This window comes from Pogona vitticeps, chromosome 4 (genome assembly GCF_051106095.1).
Source record: "Pogona vitticeps strain Pit_001003342236 chromosome 4, PviZW2.1, whole genome shotgun sequence".
In the NCBI taxonomy this organism is placed as follows: Eukaryota; Metazoa; Chordata; class Lepidosauria; order Squamata; family Agamidae; genus Pogona; species Pogona vitticeps.
Window position 1 is genome coordinate 98,024,731 of NC_135786.1, and position 12,345 is coordinate 98,037,075.

Sequence of the window (12,345 nt, forward strand, 5' to 3'; positions counted from 1 at the left end):
AATGCATTGAAAACCGATTAATCCTGTAACCGGCCGTTTTTGTTCCATTTTTGTTCCATTTTGTTTTTCTTCTGGTCTGCGAGTCGAACCTAAATTTTGCGGCCAGAGAAGTCTGTAACTCGAAAAGTCTGTAAGTCGAGCCGTCTGTAAGTCAAGGGTCCACTGTAATTAGAACATGCACGTGCAAAAAGAATACAAAGAATAATACAAAGAAACTATTGCTTGCAGCATGCCACTGAAATCTTGAGTCACTGACTTTCAGGCATTGTGTAATCAAGTAAGGTCAATTGCATCATGAGGGAAAAGGAAGTCAGCCTAAAACCTTGTGACTGAAGGAAAGAAACTTCACAGATCACTCAGGCCAGTAATATTTTAGCAGTTATTCTGAAGCAGCTTGGATGCCCAAACCTGGATAATATATCCCATTGATTTCACTGCAATTGGAAATTCACTCAACAAGTCTATGAGATATTCCACAGAAGACACTATGACATGACAAGATGAACAATAATGGTACTTCTGGACACTCAGCATTTGTGTACTACGTCAGCATTTTCTGCATATATTCAAAGCATCAAAAGCAGATAAAACAAAATATTTTCTTGCATCTGTTTGTTCTCTACACCACAACACTAAATCTCTTGCATGCTTATGTCACAAAAAAGTGTAAGATTACAAGTGCTACAAGTTCAAAAGACCAGATACCTAGGACATTATCTGTTTCTGCAGACCAGGTGTAAGAAAATAATGTGACAGCTGTAAGCCCTAGATGTATGTATCGTCTATCTATACATCATTTCATTTTCCACGTCAGGGAGATCAAAATGATGAAGTATGTGTGCATGCCACTCTTATAGATAACCAGAAATTGCTGGTTATCCATTATCTTCCTGGGACATTATCTATGTCTCAAGGAAGATGTAGGAAAATATGATAACTTGGCTTCCAAAATCACTACAGCTTGGTTTCTAAAGACATTATGTGCTAGTGTGACATAGACCTTGGACAGTTGCTTTCAAAGAGCTACTTTTAGACTTAGAGCTAAAAGGTCGCACAATGCTCACTTCATTTTTTTTAAAGTCCTTATTTCCACATCTCACATATGCAACTAACATAGTTACCCTTTAAATAGCTTTTATAAAAACTGTGATACACAATATACCTTCCTTACAATCACAATGGCCAGAATCCTATTGGTTAATTACAGTGGTGTAAGTGCAATGGCCCAATTTGCTCTTGGTTAGCAAGTTATCATTTGTATTCTTTGTATCATGCCAACTCACATGACTGGCCTGCGATGAGAGATCCAAACAGTGACTTTTAAACTAGCAGCAGTTTGCCACTGCAGTTTGTGCCAGTGCTCTTACATTGGGATAACCAACCATTAATATTATGGGCATCTTCTTTACCTCAGCACCTACAACCAAGGAAGACATCAGCACCAGCTAGTCCTTGAACATGATATTCCTTCACTACTGCACAGTGAGCTCCACTCCCATAACTATAAAAATAATGAAAGTTATAGCTGCATCACAAAAGGAGTGATGGTATTCCTCCTTAATCTAATGTAGATTAATCTAATGCAGATTGTTGGAGAAAAGGATTAATAACAAGTAACTCATAATATGTGTAGCTACTTTAAAGCCCTGTAATGACTAACACCATAATACAGGGGTTGTCATTCATTTACCAGTTAATGATGACTTTAAAACCAAGCTCCAAGGACTGTAATACACAGCGGGCCAGGTCAGCTCTTACCTATAGATAGCAGTTTGTGGTCAGCCAGAAGACCAGAAGTGAGAACCATGGATAAGGAAGTCGTCAGAACTGAAAACAGAATCAAAGGATATGTTTAAGTTTTTAGATTATGTTTTTGCTATTTATGCTGTATTTAGTTCTGTGTAGTTTGTTTTAACTGTCTGTAAACCACCCAGAATAGTTCTCTGAAATTAATGGGACAATATGTAAATCAAAGCAAAGCGTGCTGCTTATATACCGCCCCATAGCACTTCAAGCACTCTCTGGGCGGTTTACAAGTTAATTATGCAGGCTACACATTGCCTCCCCAGCAAGCTGGGTACTCATTTTGCCGACCTCAGAAGGATAGAAGGCTGAGTCAACCTTGAGCCGGCTACCTGGGATTGAACCCCAGGCCGTGAGCACAGTTTTGGCTGCAGTACAGTGGTTTAACCACATTTATTTATTCAGTTTGTGTCCCACTCCCATTAGTATCACAGCACTACTTTGGGTGGGTTACAGCATGTGTAATAAAAAACAAAAATAAAAACAGAGACAGTAAAACCACCAACAATAACCCTTAAAAAAAACCCAGATGGCACTGACTAACCCCCATAAATAAATGTAGGGAGTTAGGACTAAAAAGTAAACTCAAAGTTAAGTCTAAAGGGGAAATCAACACCAATGTGCTGAATCGTGAAAGACAAACCAAAGCTCTTGTAGGCCAAGCATGGTTTAATTGGAACAAAAGTTCTCTGACAGTCCTTCCTATCCAGGACAAGCCAACAGCCAGCATGGACAGGCTGGTCCATAAAGAATCTGAGGTGATCAAACTGCTCAGAGAGATGTTCCAGCATGGCTAATCCCATAAAAGCTCACAGGTTTCTAGCTAGAGCCACAGTAGATTCTGACAGTGAGTTCACACAGAAGCTGCTAAGGTCACTGTAATGGGAAGATGCAGAAATAAAGCAAAGTGCTAATGTCAAGCTTTAATATACAGAGGCAATTACCTGCCAAAAAATTTCAACAGGGCCAAGTATAACATGTTGAATTCAAAAGAAAGCAGGCAATTTAGTATGGCACGAGGAAACAGCAAGAAACTGAAGTTGGTGTTAGATGGCACATTCATTTACATCTAAACTTAGGTCAGAATCCAATTGCTAATACCAACCATAGTACAGTGGTACCTCGCAAGACGATTACCCCGCAAACCGTTTTTTTTGCTAGACGTAGACTTTTTGCGATCGCTATAGTGATTCGCAAAACAGTTTTTCCTATGGGGGATTTTACTGGATGATGATTTGGTCCATGCTTCGCAGACCATTTTTTCGCAAGACGATGATTTTTACAGCTGATCGGTGGCTCTGCAAAATGGCTTCCCTATGGGCAATCTTCACAAAACTGGTGTTTTCGGGACGATGCTTCGCAAGACAGTCATTTAAACAGCTGATTGGCACTTTGCAAAATGGCCTCCCTATGGGCGATTTTCGCTGGACGATGACTATTTCCCCCCATTGGAACGCATTAAACGGGTTTCAATGCATTCCAATGGAGAAACGCTTTTCACTGGATAACGTTTTCACAAGACAGCGATTTCAGTGGAACAGATTAACATTGTCTAGCGAGGCACCACTGTAGTCCCTTTGGATTTGTCCCTTAACTTTTAGCTGCATATTTTCCATTGCAACGGAATGACTATGGAGAACAGCTTGGAAGGTAGAAGAGAATTGAAAAGGAGACCCAGCTGCACTGAAGATCTGGCAAGCTATTGCTCAGTTTGGGTGAGGGATAAGGCCAGATAAGTCTGGTCTCGCTTGCTTGTCTGAAGGATCATTTGAATTTAGAAATTGTACCTCCTGTGAATGAATATAACTCATTTGTATATAGAGATTTGCAGGTGGTTTTAATTACAATATATCAAGCTCTGAATGACAGAACAGAAAATTCTTTCTCGTCTACTTCTCTTAGTACTGTACACTTGATTCAGCCTTGGATAACTGTGAAAGGCACTCCTTCTTAGTATACTTCTTGAAACACATTCCAGTTTCACACAAAGCTAACAAGGGGTTTGGTCACAGAGTATGAGATTATGAAAGAGTGAAGGAAATTGTTGGTGTCACAAAATGAGAAGGCCGATGGGCTTTGTGATCACCAGATAATTAGGATAGCAAAAAGTCTGAGAGAGAGAAGTTAAAGAAGTCACCACACACACACACAGGGATGTCTGCCAGCAGTGCTCCTGATGGGCAACAAGTAGAAGAGGCAGAATCAGACTAAATGAATTCTGCCCTGCCCCCAGGAGGACTGTGCTTTTATTAACCTTACAAGCTCACAGATAGTTGACAGTATACAGATAGTTGACAGAGTTCAGATAGGACTATGGTTACATAATGCCATTATGATTGGCCCAAGGAAAGGCAATGAAGCAAGCTCTCTATCACCTATGAGAAAGAAGAATGGTGGGTAGTCATGCCTCTCAGTAGCAGCTATGACATCATCCAGGAGAGTTTGCTCTTACACTGAAGAATCAGCCAACAGCTTAACAACCTTGGGAATGGCACCCCCACAGAAATCACAGCCAGCCTCACACAGAGAGAGAAGCAGACCCTGTTCCAAGGATATTGTCTGGGGAAGTTGTGGCATAACAGTCAAACAAACAAACAAACAAACAAACAAACAAACAAACAAACAAACAAATAATGGAAATCAAGATTCCCTCCAAGCTGGGCCCTCCCTGTCCACAGCTGTCTTCCTCCTCTGTGTAGCGATTGTGTTATGTTCCAGTTGTGACCATGCACACAGAAGGGTAGAATCGTGCATGCACGCAATGGTGAAGTTGAGAGAGAGGTGGAGCCCAGCCCACGGGGGCTGAAAATTAGAGGGTACATTGATGGGAATGGAAATGCCAAAAAAGGCTAATAACAATGACCCAGCAGTAAAATGATATGGTTATCTAGTGCTAAACTAGTTCATTTGAAAATAAATAAAAAAAATTAAAAATGGGGAAACTCAAGAAACAAATGGAGGGGGACTGTCCCTAAACATTTCAGCCCAACTGCCTATGTCACCACAACACCACCCACAGACAACCCCCTTGTCCTTTATAAGAATAAAATAACTGATCAGAGAAGGAAAAGTCCATTTGAATCATTCACTGCGATTTATGGCAATACTAATAGGATATGTAAGATACCTAAGCAGTGCCACCTCCCAGTGAGTTTCAATGGCAGACTGGGGGATATGAGTGCAGACTGAGTCCTGGCCCCACAGTCTATCCACTACACTATACTGGCTTTCTCTAGGAATCTATGTAGATTTAGTTGCTGAAAATTCAAGTCATCGGTGGATGTCACTATAGTGATTATTTCACCATTTTCAGAGAAAATGTTCGTTTTAACAGGAACAACAGCAATGACTTCAGAAGATATTCCCACTTCTTACCTTTGTATCACAACTTTTTTCCAACAATCTGTTCTATTAGAACATACAGCAATTACTCTCAGATCTTTTGAACAGAATTTCTTCTACATTGTGAAGTTCCTATTGTTGTTTTTTTAACTTGAAAGATTTCACACAAAGTACCATTGTTTTCCTGCAGTTTAAAAGTTTGCACTATTGAACTATAATGGCTACAGAATCCTGTTTTTGAGGTTTGCAAGGTCCTACTCTAGAATGTCAAGAACACCAAACACAGACAGAACTCAGGCATATTTGTGATACGATGCAGACTTTCACACAGAACAATATCATTACCATTAACATTACCAGTTTTCCGTTACCTACATACCCATCAGGAAATAAAGAGGCAAGACATAAGACATGATTGAAAATGGACCCCAGCTGTATTAAACTATTTAACTTGCCTAGCCTGGAGTGGGGGGGGGGCTAGATGTAGTGCATGAACCTGTGTAAAGGATCAGGTGGTCTACCTTTGCATCTCTCCCACCTAGGAGAGACCTAGGTCAAGCCCCTTAGCCCCGCAGTGCCTAGCCAGCCTTGCCACAGCCAGCCGATCATTGTGGATGCCTTCTTGGATCTGTTTTAAACCCCAGTGACATGATTTCAGGCAGATTGTAGCCTGAGGTGGCCTCAGAGGGTATGTCCCAAATCACATGATTTGTGGCACGAAGGTACACAAATAGCACCTCCTAGAGCCTCACTGCTAATACGCTTTACCCCAGCGCGACCCGCCAGATTGTGACCACTGCCCCAGATCTGCCCATGTGCCCTATAAGAGGATCAAAATCAGATAGATAAATCATGCATTGGACAGTTTACACTAATCAGGAAACTTAGGCCAGAAATTCCCATTCCCCCCCCCCCCCAATCCAAGCAACCAAGGTAACTCATTCTGGTCAGGTAAAGTACATGGATGACACTGTGGTGAGGCCTGCCTTTGCAGCCTCACTTCCCTGCCTCCAACACCTGGGCTGTTATGAAGCATAGCATCCTGCAACATGCAACATCCTCCTTTCTGGAGCAGAGCTAGGCTCCCCCTCCCATTCAGCTGTTCAGGAGTGGTAGGAAGAGGCAGCATTCTTTAAAATCACAAGTGATGTTTTTCTAATTAGCTCAAGCAATTTGGATAACTTTCAAAGGACCTGGCTGATGATGTTCCAAAAAGCAAGGGAGGCTTTGAACTTTGTACAAACTTAAAACTTTTTCATTCTTAAAAAAATGTATATTGGTGGAGGGGAAATATTGCTTGACAGGTTTACATTGTCCACTACTTTTACAACAACCAGATGGAGACTATAATTACTGCAATGGACATATGGGATTCTTCTTTGAACCTTCTGTTGAAGTAGAACTTTTTCTCTTCCTTTTCTTCTGCTCATAACTAGAGATGGGGGTATTCGTATTCGTATATTAATGCGAATACACCCGCACAGGTGGAGATAACGAGGGTCCAGCCCCATGGGGCCGGACAGTCCACTCACCGATGCGCTTATGCTGCGGAGTCCGCGTTGACGATTGCTGAGCCATTCTTCGACTTGGCAGAGAGGCTTGTCATCCCACCTCCTACCAGGAGTGGCAGAGATAATGAGGGCCCGACCCTCATTATCTCTGCCTGTGCAGAGGAATTTGTATTCATATATGAATATCCCCATCTTTACTCATAATACTTACTCCATTATTACACCAGCTGATAAACTTGGATGAATCCAGCTTGTTTTCTTCAAACACAATCCAAGAAAAAATAGGAAAGGGCTGTGTGGGCCTTAAAATTGCACAAATGCAAGAGGTGGCAATACCTTTATTAGACTGCTAAAAATATCAAACAAAGAGTGAGCTTTCGTGAGCCAAATCCACTTCTTTAGTCTATGCACCAATATTTTATGGATAATGCAGAAATACTGAGAGTTCTAAAAATTCATGGCAGATGTCTGTGCCAGGCCTCCTTCTGAGAGGTGAATTCGAATGCTGGCTGTAAACAGCCCTGTGTGTGTGTGTGTGTGTGTGTGTGTGTGTGTGTGTGTGTGTGTGTGTGTGTGTGTGTGTGTGTGTGTGTGTGTGTGTGTGTGTGTGTGTGTGTGTGTGTGTGTGTGTGTGTGTGTGTGTGTGTGTGTCTTTTCTTTTCTTTTCCTTCCTTCCTTCCTTCCTTCCTTCCTTCCTTCCTTCCTTCCTTCCTTCCTTCCTTCCTTCCTTCCTTCCTTCCTTCCTTTTTTGGCTCTGGGGCTGAGGGAAAGGCAACTCAGAAACACAGCAGCCTTCATCAGAAACCTGGGATTAAATATGGTTTATGCACTGGGTGCAAGAAACCAAATTAAAGCCAAATTAATAGTTTTACCTGGCCAATGTTAGAACTCACATCTCAGAAGCAGACCTGGCACAGACACCACCATGAATTTTTGGCACTCTGATTTACAGTGTTTCTGCACTATCCCATCACATTCAGGTGGATAGCCCGAAGAAGTGGATTTGATCTACAAAAGCTCACAGTTTGATTTTTTTTAGTCTAATAAATGTATTGCCTACACTTGCATTTCTTTAGACACATTTGGTGTCAGATTAATAAGCCTAGCCATTCTTGATGTAATGACATTTATAAAGTGACATTTTTGCAATTGTTTTCACCTTCCAGGATCATATACCATGGAACATTTGAAATTTTTTTGTTTAGGATCATGTTATCTTGGATAATATGTGCCATGCTGTCTGTGAACCTGTTCTGTATTTCTGACAACAGATAACCTGCATTTCCTGGAAAGAATTTTACACATTTCTACCAGTTTTTCCATCCTTTTGTAATAATTATTTTTTATTTTTCAGAACAAAAACAAATACAAAAGTGCAAAATATTACCACACAATCTAAACTACCATGCACCCCAGTTTTTTCATCCTTTTGAAAGTTTTCTCTCTACTCTTGAGCAATAACCACCCACCTTTGTATCATAACTGTTGAGTAAACAAACTTCTGACTTCTTACTGCTGATAAACAAGCATGCGGCTTTGTTGCTGGCTGGGGAAGAATGTCAAATGCAATGGAAACTGAAAAGGAAAGTAAGGTTAAGTCCAGGGTGTGTTGATATAGCTAATAACACAAAGTTTAATATTTTATCTTTTCTTCATAAATGGCTAAGTCATTTTGATGACCACTTAAATAAGTAAGGTGACTGTAATAATCAAAACTCCAAACTCACTATGGGAAGTCCTAAGTGAGCAGCTTTTGGGGGGTGGGGAGGTCTCTTTCATATTTGTCTTTTGTCTTCTGCTTTCCCTATTGTTCTTGCTGGAATCATCAGAAGACCCTATTGGTACATTGCTCCTGCTGTAAAACAAGTTGTAATTCTTGAAATGAAAACTATCATTGTGTGCCATGTCAGTAATGAAAATGTTAATTTTATTATCACTTGGAGGGAAGGGGGAAAACTCATTTGCTATCTATGGCTACTAAGCTGCTGTGGTCAGGGGCACCAGCAGCAGTGGTATAGAAGCACTATATGGGACATTTTAAACAGCAAAGATGCTTATGTGACTTACCACCTCTCTCAGTTTCACTGTCTGCTTCGAATTTAGCCACAGTCCTCACAGGAGCTGGAGAAATGGATGTGGAACTAGGAAGCACCAGTAACACTAAAGTATTGTCATCCCCACTCTAAGGAACACAGTTTGGGTATGAATGAGGAATTACATCCGATTCATTTTACAAAAGCTGTACTTCTGGTAGAGGGGAAAAAAAATCACAGAAGGGGTTTGTGTATATGGAGCAACCTACAGGCCTGCACTTTTGAATGATCCTTGTGAAATGTTTATGGGCATTGAAATGCCAAGCACCTACTGATTACTTATTATCATCTTACTTTTTGTTTTCTTTACATGGGAGTCATCCTACTTGTCATCTCTTCCATTTTGGGCATCATGGGGTGCCCAAAATATTTGTATAGCTGAAAACATAGGATTGAGATTACATACCCCAAGAGTTCCAATAGATGAGTTTCAGTGAACCCTTTGTTGGTGAAATCTTACTAAAACCCACAAACATGATTGATGTTCATGCATATTTGCTCAAGTTTGTATTGCTTTTCTGAACAGTTCCTCTATCGGAAAGAACAAAACAGGGACACAGAGCCGGCCTCAAGGTGCTTACGAATGTTCGAAGCAAAAGGAAAAATAATTATACAAAATAACCTTTCTTAGGAAAATGGGGAGGGGAGTTGATTATTCACTTATGATTCCTTAAACAAACTTGCTTCTGACTTTTTTGTTTTGCATTTGATATTGAACATCACATTCCACCCTTGCAAAATGGATGTTTTTGTTTCCTCAGGCATTTTTGATATGATTGTTTGACTCGGTATAAATTCTTCTGACATGCCGCTACTTTAAGGGAAGTAAAATGAATAGTAAATAGACAGCTAGATAAGGCAAATATAATGCCTTTTAGGGATTGTGCACAACTGCTTATTCTCAGAGAAAAACTAAATATGAAGTTTTCTAAGTGTCTATAACATCCGTTATATTAAAACTTGTATTTTAAAGAGAGACTAATAGATATGTCTGATTACTCTGTAAATCATGGTCTGGTAGTTGACAGTACCCAAATGTCTTGAGCTTCCTCACCTTAGTTGTTGATCCTGGACTTCCTTTTATAAGAAACAAAAATAAATTTCTACGTTTCTGTTAAATGGCTGCCTGGCAGTATGCAGCTTCTAGACCTCTATAACCAAGTGCCCCAGACAAGAGATAACTCTAGAGCACTTCTTAAAAAACATAGCCATCATTTTTTTGGGGGGGGGGGGGAAATCAATTGCCACCATGGTTTTGTGGGGGAAACGATGGGCAAGACACTACCAAAAAAAGAGACAATAATAAAAATGTAATGATTACTTTTTGTAGCAGCAGTTATATTTTGTGGGGGAGTGTCCTGTGTTCTCCTTTATAATAGACATGCTGGCAAAATAAAATAAAAGTGTTGTTCATTTGAAAGGCTGTCCAGACCAATTCTAGCTTGAAGATAAAGAATCATGAAGGAAAATACATGCTATTAAATTTCCTGTCAACATTTGGCACCTGGCAAGCTCACACTGGGCAAACACAGGGAAATGTACAGGATCATCCTGAACTGTCAGGCATTACAATCTACACATCTGTGGCATGCTAATTTTCCTAGGAAACATCTTTGCTTTAGGAATCTTCTACTCATCTAAAAAACAGATCACTCTTGGGAGTCCCTTGGACCTCCTGAGTTTTAAAGAGAAGGCTGGTAAATTTTCAGAGAATCCCCAGGAGGTGATCCAATACTGTACTGTCCTTTTCCAGACCAACAAAGCAGGCGTTGTTGGAAAATCCACAGATGTCAGTGCTCCAATCCGACAGATGGAACCCAGCCACTCACCTACCTGATGAACAGGACGAGGTTAAAGTATCTTTAATACATGACTGTGTAACGGTGCTCGATGGACAAAGGCACGGGTAGACTTGAAGGAAGAACCTCTGCAGAATGCAGATGCTGTACATCTGCCAAAAGGACTTGCACTGCTTCACTGCTGGGGACATCAGGATAGTAAAGGCCCAATGGCTGAAGGCAACCACATGGCAGACCTAGCTGCCAAGGCGGTCGCACAGACACTCCAGTCTTGCAGGTTATACCAAATGACTCTTGCTCTCGAACTATCACTCTTTGAGCATGTATTTGGCAGATCCTGGCCGTTGGTTTCTGGTCCAAGTGCCCAGAGGCGGGAGGTAGTGTATGGAGATGCATTGTTTTTTCCCAATATGTGCAGTCTCTGTCTCGTTTCTTGTCTTCTTCTCATTCTGCAGCCCTCCAGGAACAACCATTCAGCCTTGGTGGTCCAGTCCATAACTTTGAACCTGGAGACTGGGTGGTTGTGAAACAGTGGGAGCAGCTGTGAGCAAAACAGCTGTTGGAAACCCCGCTGGAGCACTCCAGGGCAAGTCCTGCTGACCACTGACACTGCAGTGAAGGTTTCCGGAGTAAAATTGTGGATACACCACACCAGAGCGAAGAAGGACAAATCTCCTAAGGAGTGGACAGTGAACCCTGATCCTCTTGTTCAGGATCTTAGACTATTGTCCAAAAGACAGTGGTACCTTCCAGATTCCTGTGGACCCGTGGGTTATTTGTATTGTACATGCCAGCTGGGACCATTGATTAATTATTTAATCAATTAGCAAATTATCTCTCTCAGGTTGTTAATGTCATTGACGGTTGGGTGTGCAGCCATGGGGCATCTAATGGCACACAAGGCTGGCCCATCATACCCACGGGGGCCCTAATACTGAGAGGCTGGAGCCGCACCTGGGTTCAATGGGCAGGCAGCGGCTATGTAACCTGTCTCTTTGATCCCTTCCAGCACACCCTAGCCAGGTCTACTGAATGCCCATTAGCTGCCCTTTGTGTGCAGTGGTATCCAGATGTCACCAGATACCTTGCCTTGTGGGGATGGTTGACTGATTGGCTTCCTGGATGGGGATGGGTACGATCCCTATTAGCCAGGTTGGTCATCTTCCTGGCCCCTGTATGTTCTGATCTTTTGCTGTATTCAGGCCACTCCTGCCATTATGCAATGTATTTGCTCTCCCCAAACGTGCCCCTCTTTTTATGAAATGAAACGCCTTTGTGATACTATGTGCTTATGACAGCTTCTAGAGAGGGGACTGTAAGGAGGAAGAAATTGTGTCTTCCAAGAAGACTCAACATTCCTTAGTGATAAACTGCTTTGTGCATGGGTAACTGCTTCGCTGAAATGTGAGAAATTGTAACCAACGAGCATATATACCTCAGGGAACAATCAACTGCTGCACAATTTTGTTCTTGTTTTAGAACTGTATAAACCTTGTTGATCTCGGAGTCTACACTCTACTGGGCACCCAAGTGTGCATTTGTTTTACCTGAATAAACCTGTTGCCCTTTCCTCCAAGAAACTGTCTGCTTATTATTATTGCTCAAGACTTGGCTTAATAGAATTAGCTAAGACACCGAGCTCCAGGAGTAACAATATAGGACCATCCTAAACTGTCAGTAATTGCAGTCTACATACCTGCGGCATGCTAATTTTCCTAGGAAACATCTTTGCTTTAGGAATGTTGTAATCATCTATAAAAACAGATCTTAGTAAGGCTTATATTGTCAGTTCTCCGG